The sequence below is a fragment of the Dasypus novemcinctus genome, chromosome 23 (genome assembly GCF_030445035.2).
Source record: "Dasypus novemcinctus isolate mDasNov1 chromosome 23, mDasNov1.1.hap2, whole genome shotgun sequence".
NCBI classification, from domain to species: domain Eukaryota; kingdom Metazoa; phylum Chordata; class Mammalia; order Cingulata; family Dasypodidae; genus Dasypus; species Dasypus novemcinctus.
This window is the reverse complement of record NC_080695.1, coordinates 1,161,219-1,177,577: the sequence shown is the minus strand read 5'-3', so window position 1 is coordinate 1,177,577 and position 16,359 is coordinate 1,161,219.

The following is a 16,359-nucleotide window of genomic DNA, read 5'->3' as shown; positions in this document are numbered from 1 at the left end:
GGACGCAGCCCCCCGTCCCCCATGGCCCCGTGCCCAGCCCGCCCTCTGCATCCCGACGTGGTGTCCCCTGGGTCATTTGCTGGCACCTCGCCCCTCTGCTCGCCCCCTCCTGCTCCCCTGACCCGGCGGCCTGGGGGCGGCTTTGGGTTCAAGGGCAGCGGAAGCTTCTGGTCAGTGGAGAGGACCAGCCCCAGGCCCGAGGCCGCTCACGGCATCTCCACGACCCGCCCCATCCCCAAGGGCCCTGGACACGCTCAGATTGCCCTGCCCCTCCTGGTCCCCACTGGACCCCAGGAGGAGGGCTGCCCCACCTGCCCACCTCCTCTGTATGACAGATAAAGGGGCGCCCAGGGGCCAGAGCAGAAGGTGGCAGGGACCTGGGGAGGTGAGAGCCCCCTGCCCCTCCCCGCCCTCCCAGCCAGGTGCCCTGGCCTCCGCACCCACCCCCACCTCCCCTCCAGATGCTGCAGCTGCTGCTCCTGGCCCTGCCCTGCCTGGGGGGCTCCATGGTGACCCCAGGTGGGTGCTGACCCATCCAGTTCCTGTGCTGCCCAGTTGTGGGTGGCATGGTTCACCTGGCTCTCCTGGCTCACCTGGCCCACCTGGCTTACCTGGCCCACCTGGCTCACCTGGCTCACCTGGCTCTCCTCACCTGGCCTGGTTCTGTGCAAACCAGCTCTGGGAAGATTGTGGCCTGGGCCCCCTGACACCTCCTCAATCTCCCCCCGAGATCCCTGCCCAGGGCATGAGCTGATGGGCATCGTGGGGGGATGTGACGTCTTGGGCAGGAAGTACCCCTCGTCAGCCTGAGGTTCTATGATCAAAGTTCTTGGCAGAGGAAACATCAGTGGCTTCCAACGGGGTCCCCCAGGCTGGGTGGGGTACGGGGTGAGGCAGCAGAGGGGCTGGGGCAGTGGGGGGTGTGCATCTTTGAACTGAGCTGAGCTTGCTCGGGGCCCCATCCCCAAGGACTGGCCCCTCACCTGCTCGTGGGCCCCTGGCTCCCGGGCCCTGAGGGGTCCCCACTGCTGCACTGAGCCCGGGTCCCCGCCCCCAGCCAGCACCTCTGAGAAACTTCTGGTCTCCCCCCACCCAGGGAAGATTTGGAAGCTTGTGCCTTTAGGGTCAGGTGGGCAGCTGAGGCTCTAGGAGCACGACCGGCTGAGGAGGGGGACTCAGGTCACCCGGCACCCCAAGGTCAACGCCAGCCTGTCTGCCGAGGGGGAGGGGCTGTCGCCTGCTGGAACTGGAGGCCCCCGTGGTGCTCTCGGGGCCTGTCAGGCCGGTCGACCCCCGCCTGCCTCGTTCAGGGTCTCCACCAGGAAGACGTGCTGGGGGACTGGCTGGGGGATGCCGGCCTTCCAAATGAGGGCCAGGGGGGCGCTGGCAGCGTGGGAGGAGCGGGGGGCACCAGGAACAGTTCATCGTCTCTGCATCTTCTGGGGTGCCCTGTGGAGCGGGGGCAGGCTGGGGTGGCAGGTGGGCCCCTGGGGGGCTCCGGGTCCCGCCCTCGAGGCGGAGGCACCTGGGGGAGGAACTCCAGGCTAAGGCCCGAGGGCGGAGGCCGCTGGAGCCTCGGGGGCCGGGGCGGGACGTGGCCCCCAAGGCTCAATTCCCCTCCTGGTGCCCGTCTTGGGGTGTCCTGGCCCTTCCTTTCCCAGCACAGGTTTCCGAGGGGAGAACCCTCTGTCGTGCTGCTGCCGTGGGCCCCCGCGTCCCGGGGCCTGGCCGTGGCCCCTCCCCTCTGCTGAGGACCCTGCCCCGTGCCCCCTCGATTCTCCCCGCGGAGCCGCTCTCCTGGCCCTTCACCTGGGGAGGTGACGGTCCTGCCAGGACGGGGACGTCTGTGATGGCAGCTATCTCAGCGCCGTCCCCACCAACACCCCAGGCCCGCCTCTCCCGCCGCCCCCAGCCCAGGAGTTTGGGGCCCGCCGGCCCCGTGGCTGGAGGCGTGTGCAGATGGCCGCTGAGCCCGCCTGTCCCCAGGGTGGCCCCGGGGCCCTGGTCTGCCGCTGGACCTGCGCCTGGCTCCAGGTGGGCGTCGCCAGCTGGGACCATCGCTGCGGCCACTGAGACTCCCTGGGGTGTATGCCCGAGAGATGTGCTGCGTGTCCTGGATCCGCCAGCACGTCCCCGCGGCCCCGGGCCTTAGAAGATCTCGCATGGGGTCCACGAGGCCTGGGGGACCCCTTCCCTCCCCGAGGCAACCTCGTCCTCCAGCACCCCAAGGAGCTCCTCACCCCAGCCCTGCCCACGGACCCGCTGCCCCCGGCCTCGTCCTTTCCCTGCCCTTCCTGGGAGCTCTGGGCTGGGGTCTCCCCTGAGAGCGCTGGGCAAGGCCCAGGATCCCCGCTTTCCACTCGCCCTTGAATCTCATTAAACTGTTTGCCAAGCAGCCCCCTCGTGGTTGTGTGTGTTTGTATGCGGGGGAGTGGCGCTTTGGGGGTCCAGGTGCCGCCCCTCAGGTGGGAAGGATACAGGGGAGGTGCCCCGGGCCCACGTCCCCTCCCTGCAGGGGTCCCGGCCGTGCGCTGGCGCTCCCCGTCCCCCTCCTCTCGCCCCTTCTCTTGAGCACGCCGGCCTTGGGGGCACGGAGCTGACAGGGCTGTGGCTTCATGGGGTCCTGGGGGGGCAGCACCTGCGCGGGCTCCCCTGGGGACGCCAGCCCTTTTCCCTGTCCCCATCCCATTGTCAGGGCCACTGCTGTTAATGGGGGGCGGGGTACCCCGAGCCTGGAAAGGCTCCTGGAAGCACTTAGATGGCACTCGGGGGCGGGCTGGAAGGGGCGACGGGCGGGAGGCCCAAGGGGAGGCAGCCAGTTCCATCGGGGGTGCACAGAGGACGGAGGACAGAAGGGGGACGTGGTGCAGGTGCAGCACCCCAGCTCTGCCTCGGAGGAGGGCCGAGGGCAGCGCACAGAGCAGGGCCGTGTCATCCTGGTGCTCGGGGACGGCCCAGCCGCGGTGCGTCTCCCTGATCAGGGGCTGTGACTCCGGAGCTCCCCAGCACCGCCCGCAGGGTGTCCTCCTGCCCACGGAAGGAAGAGGGGGCGTCCTCGGGGAGATCTTTCCAGCGAAGGAGCCTCAGGCCTAACGGAAAAGATGCTGCGATTTGGGGTCTGGAGACCCGTATCTGCTCGTGAGCATAATCACGTGCAGAGGAAAGTGCAAACCACAGGCTGGGGGGGCACAGAACGTGGGGTCAGGGGCTGCCGGGTCCTGGGGAAAGACCTCGACACGAATGCACAAAACCTAATTCTGGGGTGCTGGCCCCCAGGACTCGAGGAGAAGCCCCCTGGCTTGTGGTCCTTTCCACGAAGCCCCAGGAAGCTGCGGTCAGGAGTGGGACACCCACGGGAGAGATTGCTCTGCAGATCTGCAGTCAGTGCCTCCAGTCACCCAGGGTGAGAGTGGACAGCTCGTCCCCCCGGCCGAGGGTGGGGGCTCCCTGGAGGAAGGGGCTCATCCCCTGGGTCATCAGCAAATTACAGCCCTCCTGAGAAGCCCCCACCACGTGTGGGAAGGAAAGGCGGGGGGTCTCGGCACAGGCAGCCGAAACTGGGGGCGGGAGGACCAAAGGGGCAGCTGCCAGGAAACAAGGACCATTGAAACACAGCCCGTCGGCAGAGCCCTGGGCAGGGGTGAGAGCCTCTGTGAGGGCCCAGAGCAAATCGCTGCAGAAAGCAGGTGGGAAGCCAAAGCGCGGGCTTGAGGACGGCAGACCCCGCAGCGCCCCTTCCTACCAAGCGACAGCCAGCACGGGGGAGCCGGGACTGCAGAGGGTCCCCTGCCTCTGAGCCGTGTGTCCGAGGTCAGGCCCGGGACTACCAGAAGGGAGTGGGCAGGAAGATTCCTGGAGCTCACGTCTGCGGGAAGATCCCACAGTCCCCCAGCCAGGGGAGACCCCAAACACGGGGGCGCTGGGTAGGGTCCTCACAGAGGGCTGACGAGTGAGGGGCAGTCAGCCCTGGACAAGAGGCTGCTCTGGACCCGTCCTAGCAAGGCTGAAACACAAGCCCCGGAGAGCAGGCGACTCCAGGGACCTTCCCTGCCTGCGAGAACACAGCCCAAAGCCACGAGAGAGAACCTCACAAGCCCAGGCGCCATTCGTGTGACGTTCCCAAGGTCCAGCGTCCTGTGGAAAGTCAGCAGGCAGGACAATGGACAGGGAGACGAGCCACCATCAGGAGAGTAACCCATCACTGGAACAGGCCGTCCAGGACGGAGGCGACGAGCCAGTGATGCGGACACTGACGCGGCTTCCGGAGGCTTCCTCCATAGTGCACAGAGGCAGAGGAAAAGCGAGGCTGACGAGAGAGATGGGAGCTACGAGGAGACCCAAATGCAGTATTAGAGGCGAAAAACACAACTGAACTGTAAAAATAGACTGGGTGGGTTATGAACAGCTTAGACAGTGGAGAGGAGGGCAGTGAAATTAAAGACAAAGTAAGAGAGTCAAAAATGAATCTCTGAGGGGGAATGCAGGAAATACGTGCCCAAAATATCACTGACATCTGGGGGACCAAGAACTAAGATATCCTCCAGTCCAGGAAGACAGGAGAAGGAAAGAAATTAAAAATGACATTTGAGGAATAAATAACCAAACTTTTCCGTATTTGTTAAAAATTGTCAACTGATGGATCCAGCCATCTCAGAACCCCAAATAGAATAGACCTAAGGAGAAACATATTAAGGCACAACATAAATTGCTGAAAAGTAATGATATGGAAAAAACATCAAAACCACCCAGGGTTTAAGTGGGCTCTCAAGAGCTCTTGCAGAAAACGACTGAGTGGGGACGAGACCCACCCAGGAGCTGTTCTGCGGACCACAGAGCAGGGGCCCCGGGCGTGGACCTGGGGAGCTGGACAAGGAGATAAACTGCTCATCGTAAAAGCCTGAGGTTCTAGGCGGCTCCGCCCACCTCAAGGCAAAAGCCTCCTGCTGGCCCAGCGTTCTCTGAAGGTGGGAGGGTCCTGGTGGAGGGTGGGCAGGGGGTTCCCCTATGGGGGTTGGTCACTTAGACCCCTTTGAGCTTTGGGGAGCACAGCAGCGGCTCGAGGCGGCACCGGGGATGCTCCTGACCGCCCGGGTGGGGGGCCTGGCCTGGGGGGAGTCAGGCCACTGACGGGTCCAGCTGAAAACCACCGAAACGTCACCTCCCCTCAGGGAGGCGGGTGGTGGGAAGCTTCCAAGAGCCTGTTTAGGTGCCCTGGAGGAGGGCTGCTCTCAGAGAGGGCTGAGAGGCGTCTCTTTCCACATGAGTTGAGTCACCAGGGCCCATGTGAGATTCAAGAGGGAACTGCTCCTGCTCCCTGGAGAGAAGCAGTAGGAACAGAGAGGGGCAGGGAGGGCTCCAGATCCGCAGGATCCACCCAACTCCAGCGCCACCCCTCCAGGGAGGCGACGGGACAGCTTTCTGAAGAGCTGACTGGCCAAGAGGACGCTTAGCCCAGTGGGGGGCTCCCGCCTTGATACACGAGGCCCCGAGTTCAATTCCCACTCCTCTTAGAGTAGTGCTCCCAGGACATCCAGCATCCAGTGACACTTCAGGACGGGCACAACAAAGGCATTATCCTTGTATCAGCTGCTCCTGGGTCTCTTATTTCCCTAAAAATGAAATTCGACTTAGTTTACTTGCTAAAACCTGCTTCAGCACCTGCAGAGGGCAGGCTGCAGGCGAGTGGAGAGCAGCACAGCCGAGAGGCCCCTCAAGGCGCAGAGGGGAGGCTGCTCGTCCTGAGGTTTTCTTTGACATCTCGCTGTGGGTTTGTATGTTTGTATCATTTTCCTGTTTTTTCTTCCCTCCTTCTTCACACCACCTCCCCCCTCCCTTTTTTTTTTTACAGATTGGTGCAGCTGGCTTGTTCCTTCTTCCCTTGATTTCCCCTTTCTGTGGACACTGACTTTGTCTGCCAAGGCTCTTTTCCTTCCTTCATCTTCCTACCTTCCGCTCTCTCTGGTTGTTCTTACGTTCCACCTCTCTTGTTTAGTCCACCATTTTTCTGTCTTTTATTTCTATCTTGTCTATTCTGTTTTCTTTGTTTCATCAACTTTTTTCTTTTTGTCCTTTCTTTTTCACTCTCTGCTCATCATTCTGGCCTTTTGGTTAATTACATATATTTTTCTCTATTTGGTTTCCCATTTCATCGTAGGTTGTGCTTTTTTTTTTTTTAAAGATTTATTTATTTAATACCCCTCCCCTCCCCCGGTTGTCTGTTCTCTGTGTCTATTTGCTGCGTCTTGTTTCTTTGTCCCCTTCTGTTGTCGTCAGCAGCACGGGAAGTGTGGAAGGCGCCATTCCTGGGCAGGCTGCACTTTCTTTTGCGCTGGGCGGCTCTCCTTACGGGGCGCACTCCTTGCACGTGGGGCTCCGCTACGCGGGAGACACCCCTGCGTGGCAGGGCACTCCTTGCGCGCATCAGCACTGCACATGGCCAGCTCCACACGGGTCAAGGAGGCCTGGGGTTTGAACCACAGACCTTCCATGTGGTAGACGGACGCCCTAACCACTGGGCCACGTCCGTTTCCCGGTTGTGCACTTTTTTATTCCTATTACTCTACACTGCTTACATTATTAAACATTCATTTTCAGGGAAGGGGATGTGGTCAACCGATAGAGCATCCGCCTACCATATGGAGGGTCCAGGGTTCAATCCCCAGGGCCTTCTGACCTGTGGGGTGAGCTGGCCCTTGTGCACAGCTGCTGTGTGCAAGGAATGCCATGCCACAGAGGGGTGCCCCAGCACAGGGGTGCCCCCACACAAGGAGTGCGCCCCACAAAGGGTGCAGCCCCATGTGAAAAAAGTGCAGCCCACCCAGGAGTGGCACCACACGTATGGAAAGCTGATGCAGCAAGAAGACACAACAACAAAAAATACGCAGTTTCCCGGTGCTGCTGGATAGTGCAAGCAGATGCAGAAGAACTCACAGCAAATGGACACAGAGAATAGACAATGGGGGGAAGGAGAGAGAAATAAATAAAATAAATCTTTAAAAAAATTATTTTTCCTATGTCTTATACGGTTCCTCTTCTAACTTTTATTGTTATTATTACTATTATCCTTTTTCTTTTCTTACCTCTTTTGCTTTCTCTGACCCTAATCTTTGTCCTTCAAGAGAACATAGAAAACAGCAAGGAAATAGAACAAGAAGAACAAACTGGCAAAGAGAAAACACATACACACAAACAGCAGCTAAATAAAACCTTAGAGTATAGAGAGAAGCTAATCATCTGAATAAACCCATCAAGATAAAAAGATGACCAGAACCACCACACCAGGGGGCCAAGAGTGCCTACAACTGCAAGCAGGAGAATTGTATCCATCATCCATGTGGAATCTAAGCCCCCTCTTTATGTAGAGGGGGACTGGACATAACCATTTCAGTGTCCATAGGATGGAGGAATAGAGTATGGATTAGAGTGGACTTACTGGTGTTCTGCTGGGGAACTATTGTGATTAGTAAAGGAAGAAATTGTAATATTGATGTTGAGAAAGTGGCCATGGTAGCTGCTGATGGTGGGGAGAGGGAAGAAGAGATGTGATGTGGGCACATTTTCAGGATTTGGAGTTGTCCTGGGTGGTGCTGCAGGGACAGATGCTGGACATTGTGTGTCCTGCCATGTCCCACTGGGTGGAATGGGGAAGAGTGTAGACTACAATGTAGACCGCTGTCCGTGTGGAGCAACAGTGCTCCAAAATGTATTCGCCAGGTGCAGCGAATGTGCCACGAGGATGGAAGAGGTTGTTGATGTCGGAGGAGTGGGGTAGGGGGGTGGGGGGTATATGGAGACCTCATTTTTTTGAATGTAACATTTAAAAGAAATTAAAGAAGAAAAAATAAATAAACACATAAATAAATAAGTAAAACAAATGACCAGATAGCAAGAAAAAATTTCAAACCATATTAAGAAACAGGAAGACATGGTCCAGTACGATGAACAAACTAAAAACCAGGAAGAGATGCAAAACATCAAACAACTAGTCAAAGCTGCCCAAACAAGTATCATGAACCAACTTAATGAAGTGAAGGAAGAGATTAAGGATATGAAGAAAACACTAGGAAAGCATACTGAAGAAAGAGTAAACATACGTAAAAAGATAACGTATATGATGGTGATGAGTGGCACAACCCAAGAAATCAAAAATACACTGGAAGCTCATAACAGCAGATTTGAAGAAGTAAAGAATTGGTGATGTGGAAGATGGTACACCTGAAATCAAACATTGTAGAATTGATAGATAAAAAGACAGAAAAATCCAACAGGGACTTAGGGATTTGAAAGACAACACAAAACGTACAAGCATATGCATTATAGGCATCCCAGAGGGAGACGAGAAGGGAAAGGGGACAGAAAGGGAGTTGGAGGACATAATGGCTGAAAACTTCCCAGCCCCATTGAGGGGGATGCATGTACATGCCCAGGAAGCACAGCACACCCCAAACAGCATAAATCCCAACAGGCCTACGCCAAGACATATAAATGTCAAACTCTCCAATGCTCAAGACAAAGAGAAAATACTGAAGGCAACAAGAGAAAAGAGAATCACCACATACAAGAGAAACACAATAAGATTAAGTGCTGATTTCTCATTTGAAACCATGGAGGCAAGAAGGCAATGGTAAGACATAGTTAAGTTAGTAAAAGAAAGAAAAAACCTTTCAGCCAAGAATTCTCTATCCAGCAAAGCTAGCATTCAAACATGATGGAGAGTTCAAAATATTCACAGATAAACAGAAATTAAGAGAGTATGCAAATAAGAAACATGACCTCCAAGAAATACTAAAGGAAGTTCTGCAGGTTGAAAGGGAAAATAGAAGAGAGAAACAGAGAGAGAGTTGGAGGAGAGTGTAAGGACAAATAAAAAGACAAAAAGAGAAATAAAAACAACATACGCGCTCAGGGGGTATGGTCTGATGCGGGACGGACTCCGGAGGGAATGGCTGAAGGCTCATTTTGCCAAGGTGGGTTCTACCATTGGGTGGGATGGACCCATATCCTGGGGAAGACTAATGCTGTTGAATAGAGAGAACTGTATCTCTCGTGAGAAAGGACGGCTCCCAGGGCATTAGATTGGCAGGCGTTGTGGGCCCTAAGGGGAGGGGAAAATGGATGTGGAATGGATGGAACAAAGGTAAATAAGGGGGCAAGAGAGGAGTTATGTGAGAGTACACGAGGATGAATATAAAACAGCTAATATTACACCAAAAACATATAGGGGATGACAGACTAATAATGAAAACCATAAGACAAAACATAGGATAACTAAAAAATTTAGAAAACTGTACAACCTAAAGTATGGACCACATAGTAAGCACAGATGTCACCTTGTTTGAAAACTATAGTTTCGGAATCTGTACATCAGTTTCAGGAAATATGATATGAATAAGTTAAAAGATTATTGCTGTGGAAGGGAAAAGGTTTTATGGTGGATCTGGGGAAGTACTGTATATTGTATATATGAATTTCGGTGATCTAAGACTCTTCTGAAGCTGACATTATGTTGGGATTCACTTTACAGGAAGTTTTGGATCACAGAGTGGTTCAACAATGGCAGCGGAGGAATACTGATATGGGATGTTATTGACAGGATATATATGGTTGACAGGGAGTTATACAGGGCATATGCCCAGGGTATATGGTAATGTCTATATATACTCATAGTGGAAACAATTAAAAACAACAGCTGGGGGGGTAATGGGCTCCTGGCCGGGGGGTCACTGTTGTGGGCCCTGGGAGAGCAGCTGCAATCCTCCAGGTGCAACGGCAAGAACGAGGAAGGAAGGAGGGCTCTTGATACTAATGGCTACACTTTTGAGCCTATACACCTGCAATAAGAACAAGGCCTAGAGTAGTATTGTGCCTGGGGGTTTCCTCCTGACAGCCTTCATGTTACTCAAATGCGGCCACTCTCACAGCCAAACTCAGCGTGTAGATGCGATGCATTCCCCCCAGCGTGGGACATGACACCCGGGGATGAGCCTCCCTGGCACCGAGGGATCACTACCACATACCAGCTGAAGAAGCAACTAGAAAATGACCTTGAATTAAAGATTCAATGTGGAACAGCAGAATATACCTGTCTACATATAATAACATGACTTCGGGAAGCTGTTTGACCTAATGTAAGGGGGAAATGGAAAGGAGAAATGAGATTATAAGGCTGTGAGTCTCTAAAAAAGAGTCTGGAGGTTGTCAGAAGGAATACCCCTATGTACAACTGAACAGAGTCTAAGAGACAGATAAGGTAGATATAACCCCAGGTATTGGTTCTTTTGAGGGATAAAGAGACCCACGGGTTCTATGGTCATGGCAGAAGGGGTTCACTGCCATGACAGATGGCCCTTCTTTGGAGCTGGTGTTTCTGCGTGATGGAATTGGACTCAGAGGGGATCTCTTTTCACAAGACTTGCATGCTACTTTATTGGAATTGTAGTTGGTGCTGGGGTTTAAGATATATGTAGGGGATTTGAATCTCTGGACTGATAATATGACACCCAGGCCCAGAGCCTCAACAGACTTCAGCTCCTACACTTTGATTTATTGGACTTACTCCACTCAGCTAACATGGAGTTGAAGAAGGTCAACCACCACAACATGGAGCCTAGAGTGTCTACAACTGGAAGCGGGAGGAGTGCATCCAGTACCCATGTGGAATCTAAGCCCTCACTTGACATAGGTGTGCAATGGACACAACCAATCCAATGTCCACAGAGAAAATGTGGAATGGGTGTGGGAAGGGTAGCCATGGTGGCTGCTGGGTGTGGGGAACGGGAGGAAGAGATGAGATGTGGAGGCGTTTTCGGGACGTGGAGTTGTCCTGGATAGTGCTTCACGGACAATTACGGGACATTGTAGATCCCCCCAGGGCCCACTGGATGGAACGTGAGAGAGTCTGGGCTATGATGTGGACCATTGACTATGGGGTGCAGTGATGCTCAGAGATGAACTTACCAGGTGCAATGGATGTGTCATGATGATGGGAGAGAGTGTTGCTGTGGGGGGAGTGGGGGGCGGGGGCGGTGGGGTTGAATGGGACCTCATATTTTTTTTAATGTAATTAAAAAATAAATAAATAAATAATTAAAAAAAAACCCATACGACATACATAAACCTAAAGAAAATATGGCTAATGTAAGTAATTCCGTGAGAATAAAAACACTTGTATTAGTCAGCCAAAGGGGTGCTGATGCAAAATATCAGAAATTGTTTGGTTTTTATAACGGGAATTTATTTGGGGAAGGAACTTACGGATACCAGGCCATCAAGCATAAGTTACTTCCCTCACCGACGTCTCTTTGCACGTGTTGGAGCAAGAGGCTGCTGACGGCTGTGAGGGGTTGGGCCTCCTGGGTTCCTCCCTTGCAGGGTCTTGCTTCTCTCTGGGCTCAAGGCTGGCTTCTCTATCCTCTGTTTGCTTCCTCCCCAGGGCTCCAGCTTAAGACCTCAGCATCAAACTCCAACATCAGAACGCCAACATTAAGAACCCCCAACTCTGTCCTTTTCCAGCCATTTACCTGTGAGCCCACACTCACCAAGGAGTGGGGACTCAATGTGCTAATGATGCGGCCCAGTCAAAGCCCTAATCATAACTCAGTCATGCCCAGGTACAGAGCAGATCACACCATAAACCAACATCTACTTTTGGAAATCATAACCATATCAAACTGCTACAACACTGCATGTTAATGCATTAAACCCACCAGTCAAGAGGCGCAGACTGGCAGAACAGACAAGGAAATAAGACCTACCTCTATGCTGTCTACAAGAAACCCACCTTAGACCCAGGGATTCAAGGAGGCTGAAAGAGAATGGATGGAAAATAACCTTATAGGCAAACAATAACCAAAAAAGTGCGGGAGTAGCTATACTAACAGCAGACAAAACAGACTTTAAATATAAAACTATTGTAAGAGCCAAAGACAGACACTATATATTAGTAAAAGAAGTAATCTTTAAAGAGGAAACAACAATCATAAACATTTATGCATGCAACCAGGGTGCCGCAAAATACATGAGGCAAAAACTGGAAAAATTAAGTGGAGAAATAGATGCTTCTACAATTATAGTGGGGGACTTTAATACACCATTACCACCATTAGAACATCTCAACAGAGAATCTATAAAGAAAGGAAGACTTTGAGTAATATATTAGAGGATTGGACCTAATAGACATATACAGAACACTACACACAAGAACAGTGGGCTATACATTTTTCTCTAGAGCACATGGATCATTCTCCAAGATAGACCACATGCAAGGCCACAGAAAATTCCTCAATGATTCAGAAAGATTGAAATTTTACAAAGTAATTCCTCTGACCATAGTTAAATGAAGCTGGAAACCAGTAAGGGTCAGAGAACCAGATTAGGCACAAAGATATGGAAGTTAAACAACACACTCTTAGACAAACAGTGGGTGAGGTAAGAAATCTCAAAAGAAATCAGTAACTACCTTGAAATGAATGAAAAATGACAACAAAACATATGAAAAACCTCTGGGGGGGGGGGAAGCAGATGTGGCTCAAGTAATTAGGCTCCCATCTATCATATAGGAGGTCCAGGGTTCAATGCCCAGGGCCTGCTGGTGAAGGCGAGCTGGCCTGTGTGGTGAACTGGCCCTCCCAGAGTGCATACCTGTGTGGAGTACGGCCCATGCGAGAGTGCTGCCCCAGGTAGGAGTGCGGCCCTGAACAGGAGCTCTGGCCCATGTGGGGAGCTGGTGCAGCAAGACGATGCAATGAAAAGAGACACAGAGCAGAGACAATAAGGGATGCAGCAGACCAGGGAGCAGAGGTGGTGGGAGATAATGATCACCTCTCTCCCACTCTGGAAGGTCCCAGGATCAGTTCCCAGAGCTGCCTAATGAGAATATAAGCAGACACAGAAGAACACACAGCAAATGGACAAAGAGGGCATGCAATGGAGGGAGGGAAGCAAAATAAATGAATAAATAAATGTTTTAAAAAAACCTATTGGATGCAGCAAAACTGTACTGAGAGAGAAATTCATAGCCACAAAATGCACATATCAAAAAAGAAGAAAGAGCTAAAAGTGAAGACCTAAACACATACCTGGAGGAATTAGAAAAAGAAAAACAAACGAACTCCAAAAGAAGTAGAAAGAAGGAAACAACAAAGATTAGAGCAGAACTAAATGAAATAGAATATAAGAAAGCACTAGACAGGCCCCTGGCAGGGGGGTCTCTGTCGTGGTCCCTGGGGGAGCAGCAGCAGTCCCCCAGGTACAACGGCAAGAACCAGGAAGGAAGGAGGGCCCAACAGTGGGCTCCTGATACTAATGGCTATGCTTTTGAGCCAGTACACCTGCAATAAGAACAAGGCCTAGGGTAGCACTGTGCCTGGGAGTTTCCTCCTGACAGCCTTCATGTTACTCAAATGTGGCCACTCTCACAGCCAAACTCAGCATGTAGATGCAGTGCATTCCCCCCAGCGAGGGACATGACACCCGGGGATGAGCCTCCCTGGCACTGAGGGACCACTACCACTTACCAGCTGAAGATACAACTAGAAAATGACCTTGAATTAAAGGTTCAATACGGATCAGCAGAATATCCCTGTCTACATATAATAACATGACTTCAAAATGCTGATTGACCTAATGTAAGGGGGAAATGGAAAGGAGAAATGAGATTATAAGGCTGTGAGTCTCTAAAAAAGAGTCTGGAGGTTGTCAGAAGGAATCCCCTTGTGCACAACTGAGCAGAGTCTAAGAGACAGATAAAGTAGATACAACCCCAGGTATTGGTTCTTTTGAGGGATAAAGAGACCCACGGGTTCTATGGTCATGGCAGATGGGGTTCACTGTCATGGCAGATGGCCCTTCTTCGGAGCCTGTGTTTCTGCGTGATGGAATTGGACTCAGAGGGGATCTCTTTTCACAAGATTTCCATGCTACTTTATAGGAATTGTAATAGGTGCTGGGGTTTAAGATATATTTAGGGGATTTGAATCTCTGGACTGATAATATGACACCCAGGCCCAGAGCCTCAACAGACTTCAGCTCCTACACTTTGATTTATTGGACTTACCGCACTCAGCTAACATGGAGTTGAAGAAGGTCAACCACCACACCATGGAGCCTAGAATGTCTACAACTGAAAGCAGGAGGAGTGCATCCAGTATCCATGTGGAATCTAAGCCCCCACTTGACATAGGTGTGCAATGGACACAACCAATCCAATGTCCACAGAAAAAATGTGGAATGGGTGTGGGAAGGGTAGCCATGGTGGCTGCTGGGTTTGGGGATGGGAGGAAGAGATGAGAGGTGGAGCCGGTTACGGGTCGTGGAGTTGTCCTGGTTGGTGTTTCACGGACAACTACGGGACATTGTAGATCCCCCCAGGGCCCACTGGATGGAGTGTGGGAGAGTGTGGGCTATGATGTGGATCATTGACTATGGGGTGCAGTGATGCTCAGAGATGTACTTACCAGGTGCAATGGATGTGTCACGATGATGGGAGAGAGTGTTGCTGTGGGGGGAGTGGGGGGCGGGGGCGGTGGGGTTGAATGGGACCTCATATTTTTTGAATGTAATTTTTATAAATAAATAAATAATTAAAAAAAAAAAGAGAAAGCACTAGAAAAAAATAAAGAAATGAGGAAGGGGTTATCAACACTGACCCTACAGAAATAAAGGGTATCACAACAGGATACTTTGAAATATTGTATGCCAACAAGAGGGGCAGTTTAAAGGAAGTGGACAAATTCCTAGAAACAGGTAAGCAGCCTACATTAATGAATGAAGAAATTGATGAACTCAACAGTCCAGTCACAAGTAAAGAGGTAGAATCAGTCATTAAAATCCTCCCAACTAAGAAGAGCCCAGGACCAGACGGCTTCACAGGTGAATTCTACCAAACATTCCAGAAAGAGCTAACACCAGTCCTGCTTAAACTCTTCCAAAAAATAGATGCACAAGGAACACTGCTTAACTCATTCTATGATGCCAGCATTATCCTAATACCAAAGCCAAACAAAGACACCATGAGAAAGGAAAATTACAGACCAATCTCTCTAATGAACTTAGATGCTAAAATCATCAACAAAATACTTGCTAATCGTATTCAACAACACGTCAAACGAATTATACGCCATGACCAAGTGGGCTTCATGCTGGGTGTGCAAGGATGGCTCAACATGAGAAAATCAATGAATGTGATACACCACATAAGCAGATTGAAAGGAAAAAATCACATGATCGTCTCTACACATGCAGAAAAAACATTTGACAAAATACAGCACCCTTTCTTGATAAAAACACTGCAAAAGATAGGAATAGAAGGAAACTTTCTGAACATGATAAAGGGTATATATAAAAAACCCACAGCTAAGATCATATACAATGGTGAAATCCTAAAAGTTTTCCCTCTAAGATTGGGAACAAGACAAGAATGCCCACTATCACCCCACCTATTTTACATAGTGTTAGAAGTACTTGCTCGAGTCCTGACACAAGGAAAAGATATAAAAGGCATTGAAATTGGAAAGGAAGAAGTAAAAATTTCACTATTTGCAGATGACATCATCATATGAATAGGAAGCCCTGAAAAATCTACAAGAAAGCTTCTAGAACTTATAATTGAGTTCAGTAGTGCTGCAGGTTAGCAGATCAATGCACAAAAATCAGTAGCATTTCTGTAGCATTTCTTCAATAATGAGCAATCTGAGGAGGATATCAAGAAAAAAATACCACTTACAATAGTAACTAAAAAACAGCAAATACTGAGAATAAATTTAACTAAAGATGTACCTGACTTACACACAGAAAACTGCACGACACTGCTAAAGGAAATCAAAGAAGACTTAAATAAATGGGAGAATATTCCCTGTTCATGGATAGGAAGACTAAACATCATTAAGATGTACCCAAACTAATCTAGAGACAAATGCAATCCCAATAAAAATCAACACAGAATTTTTTTTTTACTGCATTGGAAAGAGTAACTATGAAATTTATTTGGAAGTGCAAGTGGCCCTGAATAACCAGAGACATATTGAAAAAGAAAAGTGAAATCAGAGGAATCACACTACCCGATTTTAAAACATACTTAAAAGCCACAGTGGTCAAATGTGCATAGCATTGGCACGAGGATAGACCTACTGACCAATGGAATGTAACGGAGAGTTCTGACGTAGATCCTCACAGACACAGTCATCTGATGTTCAGCAAGGACACCAACTCAGCTGGGAGAGAATGGCTCTTCAACAAATGGTGTTTGGACAACTGGATATTCATATCCAAAAGAGTGAGAGAGGAACACCATCTCACACCTTATACAAAAATCAACTCAAGATGGATCAAAGGTCTAAATATAAGAGCAAGAACCACAAAAAC